At 43.9% G+C, this 13,395-nt stretch overlaps 1 protein-coding gene across 1 annotated transcript in view; it reads right to left on the bottom strand.

Moving 5' to 3' along the window:
• LOC144785418 (UPF0764 protein C16orf89 homolog) overlaps nucleotides 1-13,395 on the bottom strand; it is a 793,662-nt gene that overhangs the window by 107,300 nt on the left and 672,967 nt on the right. The gene's annotated exons all lie outside the window — the stretch shown is intronic.

The raw sequence follows: 13,395 nt of genomic DNA, 5'->3' as shown, positions 1-13,395 counted from the left end.
TGCAAAAAGTTAAAACTTTACTCAGAAATAGTGCTTTTTGTGATTTTCTGTAACTCTATTCAGCTGTTTTTGAGAAATTAGCATTTAAAGCGGTGCTCAGATTGGGCTTGTAGTCATTAAAAACGTAGGCATATCTGATTGGTTACTATAGCAGTAGTCCCACAGCACCAAAAATAAAAAAGTGGGCCCTCTGATTAGCCGAAGGAGCTTTTTCTCTTGCCTGCCATTTTTAGTATCGTCTGATCTTTGAGCCATCTAACTGACCGGTTAGGCCTTGCAGCCATTGTCCTGCTCTGTATGGCAGAAGGCTGTGCACAGTGGTGGTTGGCAGCCCAAAGTGGGCTGGGCATATGGCTTGGCCACAGTCCAAGCCCTGCAGCCAACGTCCCACTGTACATGCCCTTTGACCAGAAATGTTTTAAGACTTAGGCAAGTGGGCTCTGGCCCAGGGCAGCAGCGTTTCAGGGTGGTCACTGATACAGCCTGCTCGGTTCTGCAAAGAGTTTTATCCTGATGACCTTGAATAATTATTAAACATAGTGTCTTAAATACAGTGTCCCTTTAAATTATATTGATGTTGGTGATTTGTGAGAGTCTATTACTTTTTTCAGGGAAATGTTTTGTTTATGATGTATGCAATATCCATATTAAAGTTATTTTGTTACAAAACAGGACCTCACATATGAGAAATGGGTATGTGCCCCAGAGATTTTTTGCAGTAATATTAGTGAGCTACAATGGTGCTACTATATTGAAAAAACACAGCACTCTCACTTAATATTAGATGTAAACACATATAGGATTTGATGAGTATGCCTGTGCACTGTCAGTGACCTGGCCAAAGTCAGAATGTTAGAACTGGGAGTCTCTAGTTGGCAGAGGTAGGTACCTTTGACCAAATAGGGACCCTTACATCTAGTCAGGGAAAGGGGATTACACTCCTGGATAACCCCTGTTCACCCCTTGGTAGCTTGGTAGTTGGCACGAGCAGCCAGGCTTATCTCAGAGGCAGTGTGTTAAGCATTTGTGAACACATGCAGCAATACAGTGAAAACACTACAGATGGGCACCACACAGGTTTTAAAGTAAATATGTATTCTTTATATAGACTTAACACAAGACCACAACTGACAAAAATCCACAATACTGTACGCAAAATATACTTAAAGATGGTAGACGCCACTTAGTTAAAGTTGATGATAAATGCAACACGTTTCTCACAAAAGTACCTGAATGCGGAATGCAAAACAAACAAAACGTTTGCAGGGTTGGAGATGCGTTGGTTCCTTGCTTCGTGGGAGACGATTTGTCGCGCCTCAATGCTTGTGCAGAGTAGGGTATGCGTCTTGATCCTTACCGGAGAGGAGGTGATGCGTAGATTCTCGTACTGCGTTCCGGTAATGATGTGGCAAGATGGCACCTCGATGCGATGCGACAATGCGGTGCAATGCAATAAGATGGCGCCCTTGATGTGATGACGTGAAGATGATGCGAGCACGCCCAGCGGCTGTGGGGCAAACTCTGTAACTTTGGAGCCACGACAGGCCCTTAGAGACGCTTCTCCAGTGATGCGACTGCGACCCTCGGGTGGCGACATTCTTCTCCGGTGATGCGTTGGTAAACAGCTGCGACAAAGGCAGGCTTCTCTGCTGATACAGTGGTGACCTCTGTGGCGGCAACACGCTTTTCCAGTGATGTGACGACAACAGCTGCGACTGCAACACGCTTCTTCCCGTTGAGTCGCGCCTCCAGCTCCCAGCGACACGCAGTCTTCTGCAGACAGAATTCCCGGCAAGGTCATTCAGAGGGGAGCTGGTGGTGAAGTCTTTTGTCCCTGAGAATTCAGCAGGAGGCAAGCACAAGTTCATGCCCTTGGAGAAATATTCTGCAAGATGATGAAAGTTCTTAAAAAGTTCCTTCTCCTTTCCTTGGCAATAAAGAAACCACTGCAGGCCAACCCAGCAAACCGCACACTGGCAGAGGGGCAGTCCAAACTCCTGCAGCTTCCTTGGTTCTTCTCCTTGGCAAAGATTTGTCTTGTTGTTACAGAAGTGATTTAGAGTCCTGGGGTCTGGGCCCCAATATTTATACTGAAATAATCCTTTGTCCTCTGAAGGCATAGGGTCCAGTACCTAGTCCAAACCAGTTCTGTGCAGTCCTGGAGCACTTTGTTTACAGGACTCCATTTTTCCTTTGGCAGGGTTGGTCAGGGTCATCAGACACACCACAGGAGGTGAAGCCAGCATTGTGGAAGGCAGGCACAGTCCTATTCAGGCCCAGGTGCTACCCCTCCCACCACTCTATATGCAGATGTATCTATTCAGCCCTGTGCTGACTCACCCTGTCTCCTGGAGCCACCCCAGCCCCTGTCACTAAAAAAACCAGACATACAATACACAACCTAGCAGAGTCAGGCTGGAGGATTAGGTAAGAAAATACCTACTTTCTAAAAGTGGTATTATCAAACACAGAATGTTAAAACCAACGTTACTAAAATATGTATTTTATCATTCTGAGTTCAGGCATACTAAATTCGAATTTCCACCATGTTCCCATGGTCAGTTAGGATTATAAGCTGTTATAATCAAAGTGCCCATTCTGGCCTATGGAGACAGGTAGCCTTGCAATAGTAAAAATTGAAAATGCCTGTAATTCACTATCAGGACATGCCACACACATCAGGGAATGTTCTACCTCTTACATACAATGCTGCAGCAGTGTGGCGAGATTGACGCATCCCATTGACTGCCTGGAGAAATCCAGCGCACGGTACATCAGAACCAATGCATCTCGGCGCTTCCTCTTTGGAACTGACACATCACCACCACTGCGTGGAGGAAATTGATGCATTACCTCAACTGCAGGCTCGACCGACAATTGCTCATCTGTACCCAGCAGCTCGCTGTTGCGACCAGGATCAAGTTACTCTGCTAACTAGGCCTGTGTGGCTGCTTTCCCTATCTGCACCCCATTGCAGTCAGGCTGAACTGTTAACTTTGCCCGGGCCAGCACAACCAAATAGACCCTATTGGTGCTTATTCCTTCTAAGCGCTACAACACTTTTCTTCTTTCAAAATTCATTTCTTGACTTTGAATGATTGAAGTTTTGGCCTTGATATATTTATAAAATTATTGTCTTTTTTACTAACCTAATGTGGAGTCTTTTTGTGATGTTTTCATTGTTTTACAATGAATTGTGTTACCCAAATACTTTACACATTGCCTCTTGAGATAAGCCTGACTGCTTTGTGCCAAGCTACCATAGGGGGAGCATAGGTTATCTTTTAGTGTATATCTGACTCACCCTGACTAGGATTGTGGTTCCTGCTTGGACAGGGTGCATACCTCTGCCAACGAGAAACCCGATTTATAACACCTTGTATTAAGAAAAACAAGAATTCCATTGAAAAAAAGTTATGTTAAAGTGACATAATAGTTAGTTATGGTAAGAAAATCTTAACTTATGTTTAAAAAAAACTAGAAATTCATTGAAAATAACAAAAGTTAAAGTGAGGCTATATCCTAAGTGTTGAAAGAAGATAACAACTAATGTATGCAGTTTTCCTGTTATAATCTACTCAGCTAACTATACTTTAGGCCACGCCATGTACTCCTTCTGATCTCATAAATTACATCACTCATGATACGTTAAATGGCATCATCGGTGACATCACTGATGACATATCAAATGACATTCATTCATTGTGGCATGGTGAAGTGACCTGCTACTGGGAATTGCTGCAAGTAAACCAATATGCATATAGCTGATGATATTCTATGTAAATCATAATCTTCTCAGATGCAAAAATACTGAAGTTCTCGGCAGACCCAAGCACCTGTTTTTTTCACAGGGGTGCTTAATACACATGGGCCCACATAATGGGTCAAAATGTCTTACAGGTGCATTCGAAAAGCATTTTAACGGCACTGAATGAAATGCTTACAGTTAGGGTCTACACAGTGTGTTGTTTTTCTAGGCATTCAGATATCTCATATGTATACCCACTAGATGCTTGAGGGGGGTACTTGCATTTGTTCACATCAGATACAGAACAGAGTGCTTTCTCTCCGACCCATGTTCCTCTCTGGTTTGCATCGAGGAGATTGAGCAGATGGACCTCCAGAGGAAGGGTTTATCAGCAGCATTTGCTGAAGCTATTTTGCAGTCCCATCAGCCACCCAAAGTGGAGGTTCTTCTGTTAGTCTTCCTTAGATGGATTTTCTGTGCCCTGCGAAGGACTCTTGAAACCCATAACATTGTTTGCTTTCTTTTTTTTTTTAACCACTTCTTCTCAGATTTGACATATCCCTCTTCCGTTACTGTTCTCCACTTTCTTCACCCCTAGGTACCTATCATCTTTCCATCTCCACAAATGGATTTTTTTCTTATCCCTTCAACTTAAGATTTTCTTCTGAGAGGAAACATTTCACTAACTGGATTAGAAGAGAATGGCTGAAATGTATCTGCGAATATAGTGTTCTCTGTATATCTCTTAAACATTTTCTTTTTCTTGGTGTACGAAAGGGGGTCTGACCTGCTTGCTTTAAATCAGAAATGATCCACCTGTGTGTTTTAGAATATTTTACAAGCTAGTAGGGGTGATGAAAATGGACCTCTATTTTGTTTTTACTTCATGACATTTGGGAGTTTCGACACATTCGCTTTTAGAGTAACTGAATTTGCATCTCTCCAATTTGCTTTGTTTTCACAAGGGTGAAGAAAGACATTTCTGAACCCGGAAGTCCAGCAGCTTTATAGGCTGCTATATCCTCATAGAGTAAGCAAGTGTTGAGAAGTAGTGGGACAATGAAGTAATATCTTGATTGCATAGTGGAAATGTCCATTGAGCAGTCTTACTACTTTCAGTGGCAGTCACTATATTTCACATTTACTTCCTGTTTTGACTCTGCCCTTCGAGTAGTATTCATAATTTGGTGGCTAACTCAGCAACAAACAATGGAGAAGCCAGTCACATTAGGTTACAAAAGTACTAACATCTTACACATACAACATATGAAGTAATTACAACACCAGCTCCCACTATGATAAGTGTTTAACTGTTAAATCCATTTGGTTGAGATACTGTGGGGGATATTTACAAAGAAGTGGCGGAGAGAGGCGTTAGCCTTCCTGGCTTAACGCCTCTACCCACAACTTCTGAAACGCAAGGCTGCACCATATTTACAATGATAAACGATAAACTTAGCAGTGTAGCACCAACGCAGGTACCCTTGCACCATAGTGCATGGGTGTCTGTGTGCAGGGGAGAATTGTTTATGTGTAGGAAGGTGTCAATAAAATCAATGTTTAAACAGACAATCATAAAATCACAATGAGAAAATCCATTACACTCTGCATCCATTAAAAGTTCATATAAAATTTGTATAGTTTCCATTCCAGAGGATTAAAACAGTATTAAACTAGCAAAGGCTCGCATCTCAATAAAATGATTAGCTAAAAATGTGTGTCTTTTGGGTCAGAACTTTTTTCAGAAAAATTGTTATCCTAAAAACACTGTGGTCATTGTCTAAATATTGTAGTGCCAGAAAAGCAGGTTGTCATTGGCGAAGCCCCAACTGTTTTAGAATGGGTAATAGGAATAGGCTCCTAGCAGCAGAATAAAACCTACAGAAGAGAGTGACATGAATCGTAGATTGTGGGGAAATGTTATCACAAGGGCAGGTTCGGAGATTATGAGACCAGTCATTTGTTGTGGGGAAAGTGACCAGTCTATGAAAGACTCCCAACCTAAATCAGGTTAATAGGAACCTATCATAGGCACCCAGTACGAAAGTTGAATAGGGTTGAATGTTAAAAGTAGTTACAACCATCTGATTGTTTAGGACTGTGGGTTTTAGGATCTCAGATGACATTCTATTAGAGTCCAGCAACAAAATGCCCTCTTTTCTTAATTCCTTCAAAACATCTGAAAGGATATCTCTGTTCAATTTTGCCTCGTCTTTAATCCAGAGCCTGTGCCATAATAGCACAGGCTCAAGCTTAATTACATCAAAGATAAAGGGAAGTCCTAGCTCCGCATGGCAGATGCATGCGGAGAAACCATTCAGGAGAGATACAATATATCTTAGAAAGGAATTTTCTACTCTCTGAATTGGGTGCAGGTCAGCGAACCTCCAGACCCCACTCCCATAAACTGCCGCTGAAACACACTTTACTTTGTAAATTTTAATAAGCTCCTCAGGAGGTCTTTTACCCAGTTTTCTGGCAAAGACAGTTAAAGCAGATGTAGTACGTAAAAGTGCCAGTTTTTGTGCTGCAACCGCTTGTGCCCAGGTGTTATTATTGCAAAAACAACAGTTGATGGACAGAATGCAGAACAATGTCATACATTCACCCCAGTACAGAGATCTGGGCCTAAATCCATTGTTTATTTGCTCACCACACCACTCCAATTCAGACATGGCCATATGCAAATCAGCCTTGACCCTGTGCCTCATCGGAACAGTCCAGCCCGAACAGCCAAGCCATGGCTTCTCTGGACCGGAATCAAGCATCCTAGGACCGGTTTCTGGCTATCAGCCGTCTTCAGCCAGGATAGCTTGACTCCAGTGGTGTGGAGAGCACGGGACTCACGTCTGAGCATACACGTCCCACTCGGGGTGACAAATGCAAAAACAACAGTTGATGGACAGAATGCAGAACAATGTCATACATTCACCCCAGTACAGAGATCTGGGCCTAAATCCATCGTTTTTTGCTCACCACATCACTCCAGTTCAGACATGGCCATATGCAAATCAGCCTTGACCCTGTGCCTCATGGGAACCGTCCAGCCTGAACTACCAAGCCATGTCTTCTCTGGACTGGAATCAAGCATCCTAGGACCCGTTTCTGGCTATCAGTCGTCTTCAGCCAGGATAGCTTGACTCCAGTTTTGTGGAGAGCACGGGACTCACGTCTGAGCATACCCGTCCCACTCGGGGTGACAAATGCAAAAACAACAGTTGATGGACAGAATGCAGAACAATGTCATACATTCACCCCAGTACAGAGATCTGGGCCTAAATCCATTGTTTCTTTGCTCACCACACCACTCCAGTTCAGACATGGCCATTTGCAAATCAGCCTTGACCCTGTGCCTCATGGGAACAGTTCAGCCCGAACTGCCAAGCCATGTCTTCACTGGACCGGAATCAAGCATCCTAGGAACGACTTCTGGCTATCAGCTGTCTTCAGCCAAGATAGCTTGACTCCAGTGGTGTGGAGAGCACGGGACTCACATCTGAGCATACCCGTCCCACTCGGGGTGACAAATGCAAAAACAACAGTTGATGGTCAGGTGTTATTATTGAACAAAAGAATGCCCAAATATGAGAATGTCTTAGCACCCCCAATCTTTTGCCCTGCCACAAACATATCCTTAAGTTTCTTAATACCATGGCTGCAGCACATGATAAAAGTTTTGGAAGAGTTTACTCTTAAACCTAAGTCTTTCATAAAAAGGGAGAAACTATCCAAACCGCGCTGAAGGCTAACTTGAGTGCGAGACATCAGCACCTGCATCGCCTGCGACAAAAGGGCTGGAATTGGGTGACCCGCTGCGTGGGTGAAGACCTTGTTACCTTTAAGAAGGGCCTCCCCCTGTCCATTTATGTACAAATTAAAAAGGAATGGGCCAGGACACAATCCTGCCTAACTCCACTGTTAATCGCAAAAGCCTCAGAACATTCTACCTTCAAACCATAGCGCACTTGTGCCTTGGCATTGCTATAAAAACGTTTTAGAAAATAAATTATATTTAAATCAACCCCCATGACTTCTAAAATTGACCATAATTTAGTATGGACCACACAGTGAAAAGCGGCTGTCAGGTCCACAAATGCCAAAAACAGGTTCCCTTTCTTGGCCCTTGTGTATTTCCCCACCTGGAGAGACAAATTTAGACCCTGCTCTACGGTCCCCGGACCGTCCTGAAAGCCATATTGCAGGTCTGATAGGATGGAGTTCTCTTCAGCCCAGTACTGAAGACACTCCAGTACTATTCTGCCCACTACCTTAATTATGGCATCCAACAGGGAAATTGGCCTCTAGCACCCCGGATCTTGTCTGTCCTCCTTTTTAAAAATGGGCCTAATGGTAGATACTACCCAAGTTGGTAAAAAATGAGTGCTACAGCTAGCATTAAGCACCTGTACCAATAGGGGCCCCCACAAGGGTATGTTTGATTTACATATATATATACGGGGACCCCGTCTGGTCCAGGGGCCTTGCCACCCTGACTTGCACGAAGAGCCCGCTCCACTTCATCTAGAGTGAACATTAATTCCTTGTTTTTCAAGGGGTGATTTGAACCATGAACCACCTGGACATGATTATCACTCGCATTAGAAATTCTCTCGCCGCTATATACTTGGGCAAAATGCTGAAGCCACTATTCCTCGGTTATTGCTATCTCAATTGATGGGCCAACCTCTCTAGATAAAAAAGGAGCTCTGACTGCCTTCCAGAATGCCACACTATCGTTAGCTACTGAGGCCAAGTGTAATGTCTCCCATGCCCCCTTCCTCAACTTGGCCTTTTTTATCCTTTAATGCTTGTTTGTAAGCCCCTCTAGCTCACCTTATATAATGCCTATTTCGAGGAGTATTATGCAGCTCTTTATTTTGCTGCAAATATGTTTGAGTACATCTTGTGTCAAACCACCCATGCTGAGATCCATTACTCGTTTAGAGACTCACTTATTGCATTGGTTATTACTAGAAATGAAGCTAGAATGTTGTTGGGGGCAGCTTTTTCACTCAAGCAAGTCTCTATGTCTATTTTACATTTACCCACCACTGTTTTTATCAGCTTTTCTTGATCTACCATAGCCGAATGAAGGGAGTATCCATTAGTGCTCCCAATGGCTATGTTTTCTAGCAAAGGATCGCTCTTGTTAATAGAACTACAAATTTTACTAGAGGGTAATGAAATGGCCAAATAGAGAGGGAAATTATCACTAAGTGAATTCTCTGAGACAAAGAAAGAATGAAGACTATGTGCATAATTGCTTGAAGTTAAAACATAATCAATAGTGGAACAAAGTCCTCCACCATTGAAAGTCCAAGGTAGAGGAGAAGGTGTTGGGCAGAGTTAATTTGCAAATCCCAGGTCAAAGCTAAAAATTAGCTCATTTAACTGCTCCCCCAAAGCAGTGTGCCTGAAATGAGATGTGCATGCTCCTTCTTCTCTTAAAGCTCCGCATAGGTTGTCCCTAGCATTCTCACATAGCGTACAGTTGAAGGCCCCTACCAGTATTAATATGACATGTTTTATCTTGCTTTTACCTGCTAGTTCCAACGATTGCAACATATTTGTTATAACAGTTCCAGCTTTACCTGGGGGAATATTGTTGTAAAAATTGACTAAGACTATAGAGCGTGTTGTATCTAGATCGATTTTAACTAGTTGATGGTAATCATCATTAGCAAGCATCGTTATTTTGTGTTCATGCTAGACGATATATAAATACACACACCACCCTTAGGCCTGCCACTCTGACCATCAAATGCTGGGATGTGATAGGTCCTAACCCCATTCAAATTGGTCGCTTCCTTGGTTCATGTATCCTGGAAACACAGGTTCTCAAACAGTAAAATAAATTCCCACCACAGTTGGTTGTGCAGCTTGGATCGGAGACCACCAATATTCCATGAGACTATGTTACAGATAAGAGGTTTGCCATCAACGGAACAGTTATTGGGGCGGTTTACCATCCCCATTAAGTCCTCCTTTAGATGTCTAGGTGAAGCAGAGGGATTTGGAATACCATGGGAATCGACCTGAACCTCATTTGTTGGGCCCATAAAGCCTCTTGCCTCATCTCTGATACTTACAATAAGATCCTCATTTAGGTGGATAGATGAGGAAGAGACATTTAAAGTATCCTGGGGATCAGCCTGGGTCTCAATCTCCAAGTCCCTCAGCCCTTGAACCTCTTGTCTATCTCTTCCGGCAGAAAATATAGAAGGGTCATCATCATAACCCATCAGTGTCAGTCCAGATTTACCCATGATTTCATGCCTACAAGTTACATGACAACAATGGACAAATTTCCCAGAGACCAGTCAATCAATGTCCTCCAAAGAGTGCAAGACGTCAAAGCGATTGTGTACTGGAATAGGGTATCTAGGCTGCCTTGTTCCCATATAATTATCTCCTCCAAACGTAGGATCCTGTCGTATTAAGGCGCTAGATGGTTGATAAAAATATCCCAATGGTAGTATATTTATGTCATTGGGTTTGATAGGCCCATTATTGCCCCTTTCAAGGACAGCGTGTGTCAGTAAAGGCAAACCAAAGGCTAATACAACACAATCTCCTCATAGTGATTTAGCAGAATGACCCACCCACCCAATCGTTTGTACCATTTTAAAATTTGAAAAGACTTTTTAGACCGGTCCTGGTAGTTAAGAAATGTAAGGACTTATTCCTTAAGGTCGACCAGTGCTCAAAGACATTATGGGGTAAAGGGGGGATATTTGCCAAAACAACTGTGTACGGAGTTGCTTCTGGGGGCAGATTTAAATGTTGTGATGGACTGTAGGGCGCGTCTTGATTGTCCAGAGAATCTATACCTCTCTTTCTTTGTTTCCACCATTCGTCCTAGCAGTCTGTGCTCCTCTTCCTATACCAACAGGATTACTAGAGACTGCAGCTGTAAAGCCATCTCTGAGAGGATGTTGACCAATAGAGAGAGGGGCATTATCTATATTGGGTTTGTTGTAATTAATATTTTTCCTCCTATCTTGTGGTTGTTCAATAGGATTAAGGGTAGAGGATGATCCGGGTCCTTCATCTACTCCCCGGCTAGACAAGGGGAATTCTCTTGGTTTGGTGATGTCTACCAATGTAGCCAAATGTTTACTACTGGCCAGCTCTTCCACCTTGGCTAGCCTAGCTTCTGTATTAGTCATCTTTAACATGATGGGCTCCAAAAGGTTTGACATCATCATCTCAAGTTTACCCCAAAAGTTTCCATCTGGTATAATGTCAGCAGGCTTAGCTATATGTTTTACAGAAGTCGGTGGGCCCTCATTTTTATCCATACCGACATCAATTTTCGCCCTTCTCATTTGTTCTCTAGACCGGTTTACTCTGTTTTTGAGTACTTTTGCCTTTCCTTTTTTTCGGGGGAGGTTCTACAGCGTGATCTGGCCTACATTTAACGTTTTGCCCTCTAGTAGTGATTTTAGACCTAACAGAACTGGCTACGGAGTCAGAAGGTGAAGAGGAAACAATGTCTATTGCTTGGTCTGTTACAACTTGTGCTGATGTGTTCATCCCCAAAGGCGATAGTTCAGTGTTAATCGCCGTACCCAATTCCCTAAGTACAGGCGTCAGAGAAAGTCTGCTCTGAGAAGGAAGAGGTGCTAGGGACATCCTTCGTTCAGTGAGTTTTATTTAATTTATAAGGGCTGATTCTACAACGCATCCAAAACGCCTCCGCCCGACTGATCGTCAACGTCCCCCACCGCAGCCACATCACCCCCCACCTGAGAGACCTACACTGGCTCCCCGTCGACAAGAGGATCACCTTCAAGCTCCTCACCCAAGCACACAAAGCACTCCACAACGCCGGACCAGCCTACCTTAACAGCAGACTCAGCTTCTACACCCCCACCCGCCAGCTCCGCTCTGCCAGCCTCACCCTCGCCGCTGTCCCCCGCATCCAAGGAACATTCTCCGGCGGCAGATCCTTCTCCTACCTCGCCGCCAAGACCAGGAACACCCACCCTACCCACCTACGGCAGACCCAGGACCTGCTCGCCTTCAGAAGACTCTTCAAGCAGTAGTGGCACCCCCTCCCCTCAACGCCTTGAGACCCTCACGGGTAAGTAGCACGCTTTACAAGTACTTTGATTGATTGATTGATTGATTAATTCTGCCCTCTGTAGAAAAGCATCTCGGGTCCCTATGACACCTCAATCTTTGGTAAACTTGCGCTTACTCATGTTTGACAGTATCTAGCCACCAAATAATATAATATGACAACAGTGCTAAGAATATATGAGTTATTAGTCCCAAGGCCAGGCTCTTAGGGGGTGGCTAAGCCTCTTACGGTCTCTGACGGGCTCCGAAGGGCCCGCCCTTTGCCCGGGCTTTGCCCGGGCTTTGCCCTGGCGCGTCCCTCGACGCAGGGTAGAGGCAGCGTTTTATAGCGCAATGGTCAAGCCTCCAGCCACGGCAGCTGATGGTAGTTAGGGCGACGTGGTGCACCCTGGGACTCAGTCAACCCGCAGCCCAATCAAAGGAGTTTAGCACAAGGAAACCAATATAAAAGCCAGGAAATTCCTCTAGCGCGTCCCGCGCCGCGGGGGTTGAGGCAGCTCTTTATAGCACGATGGTCACGCCTCCCCCCAAGGCAGCTGATGGTAGTTAGGGCAATGTGGTACACCCTGGGACTCAGAGTCTCACCTGGGTGTAGCAGTGATGGCAGGGGAACAGAGAGTCAATCTGGGCAGCACCGATGAAACATGTCAACCCGCAGCCCAGTCAAAGGAGTTTAGCACAAGGAAACCAATATAAAAGGCAGGGAATTCCTCCAGCGTGTCACTTCCTGCACATAAACAATCCTTAAATTCCATTTTGTCACTTTCATGTGTGCTGCCTAATGCAGCACACATGAAAGTCACAAAACAGCATATTGTTTTAAGATTCTTTGTGTACAGGAAGGGTAACCTTCCTGCACATGAACAATCCATGGCATTTTGCTTTTTCCATGTGTACAGCACAAGGCAAAAATTAGGAGAAATAATGCATTTCTCCTCATTTCGCTAACTTAAGACCAGGTTAACCCTGGTCTTAATTTTGGCACTGCCTCCTATGTATGCCACCCTTATACAAATCGAGCAGCGTAAAAAACAATTGGTTTTGCATAGGAATGCCCACCGCAACACCCACTGCCCACCCCTTTCACACTAACCATAGCATGAAAGGGGGCCTTATTTACAAGGCAGCATTAAGGCAAGTTAAGTGGCTTAACGCTGCCTTGTAAATAAGGCTAAGTCCCTATCGCCACCACAATGTTGGTCAAACTGATGTTTTGTTGGAGATAGGGTCTTGTGCATATGTCCCTCTATGTTTTAATGCTGTCTTATCAATTAATGCTCTCTCGTTATTACGTTTTTTTTGTTTTTTTAGAACTTAAATTTTGATTATTGGGGTTATTTAAATTAATTAAAATACGCGATAACATTTGTTCACTGACTAACTCTGCCCCTAGAAGTATTAATACTGTTTTGGTAGAACAGCCAAGAAATTATATTGCAGAGAACAGTCATTGTTAGACCCTAGCATCTCAGATCCCAGAAGCTCATACAACAAGAAGGATAACCGGGGATGGGTAGGACTCGGCATAATGAAGTTTTACAGCAGCTGATCACGCATTTAGT

This window comes from Lissotriton helveticus, chromosome 10 (assembly GCF_964261635.1).
Source record: "Lissotriton helveticus chromosome 10, aLisHel1.1, whole genome shotgun sequence".
NCBI lineage: Eukaryota > Metazoa > Chordata > Amphibia > Caudata > Salamandridae > Lissotriton > Lissotriton helveticus.
The sequence above is the reverse complement of the archived record's forward strand: the minus strand, read 5'-3'. Positions and strand labels throughout refer to the sequence as shown.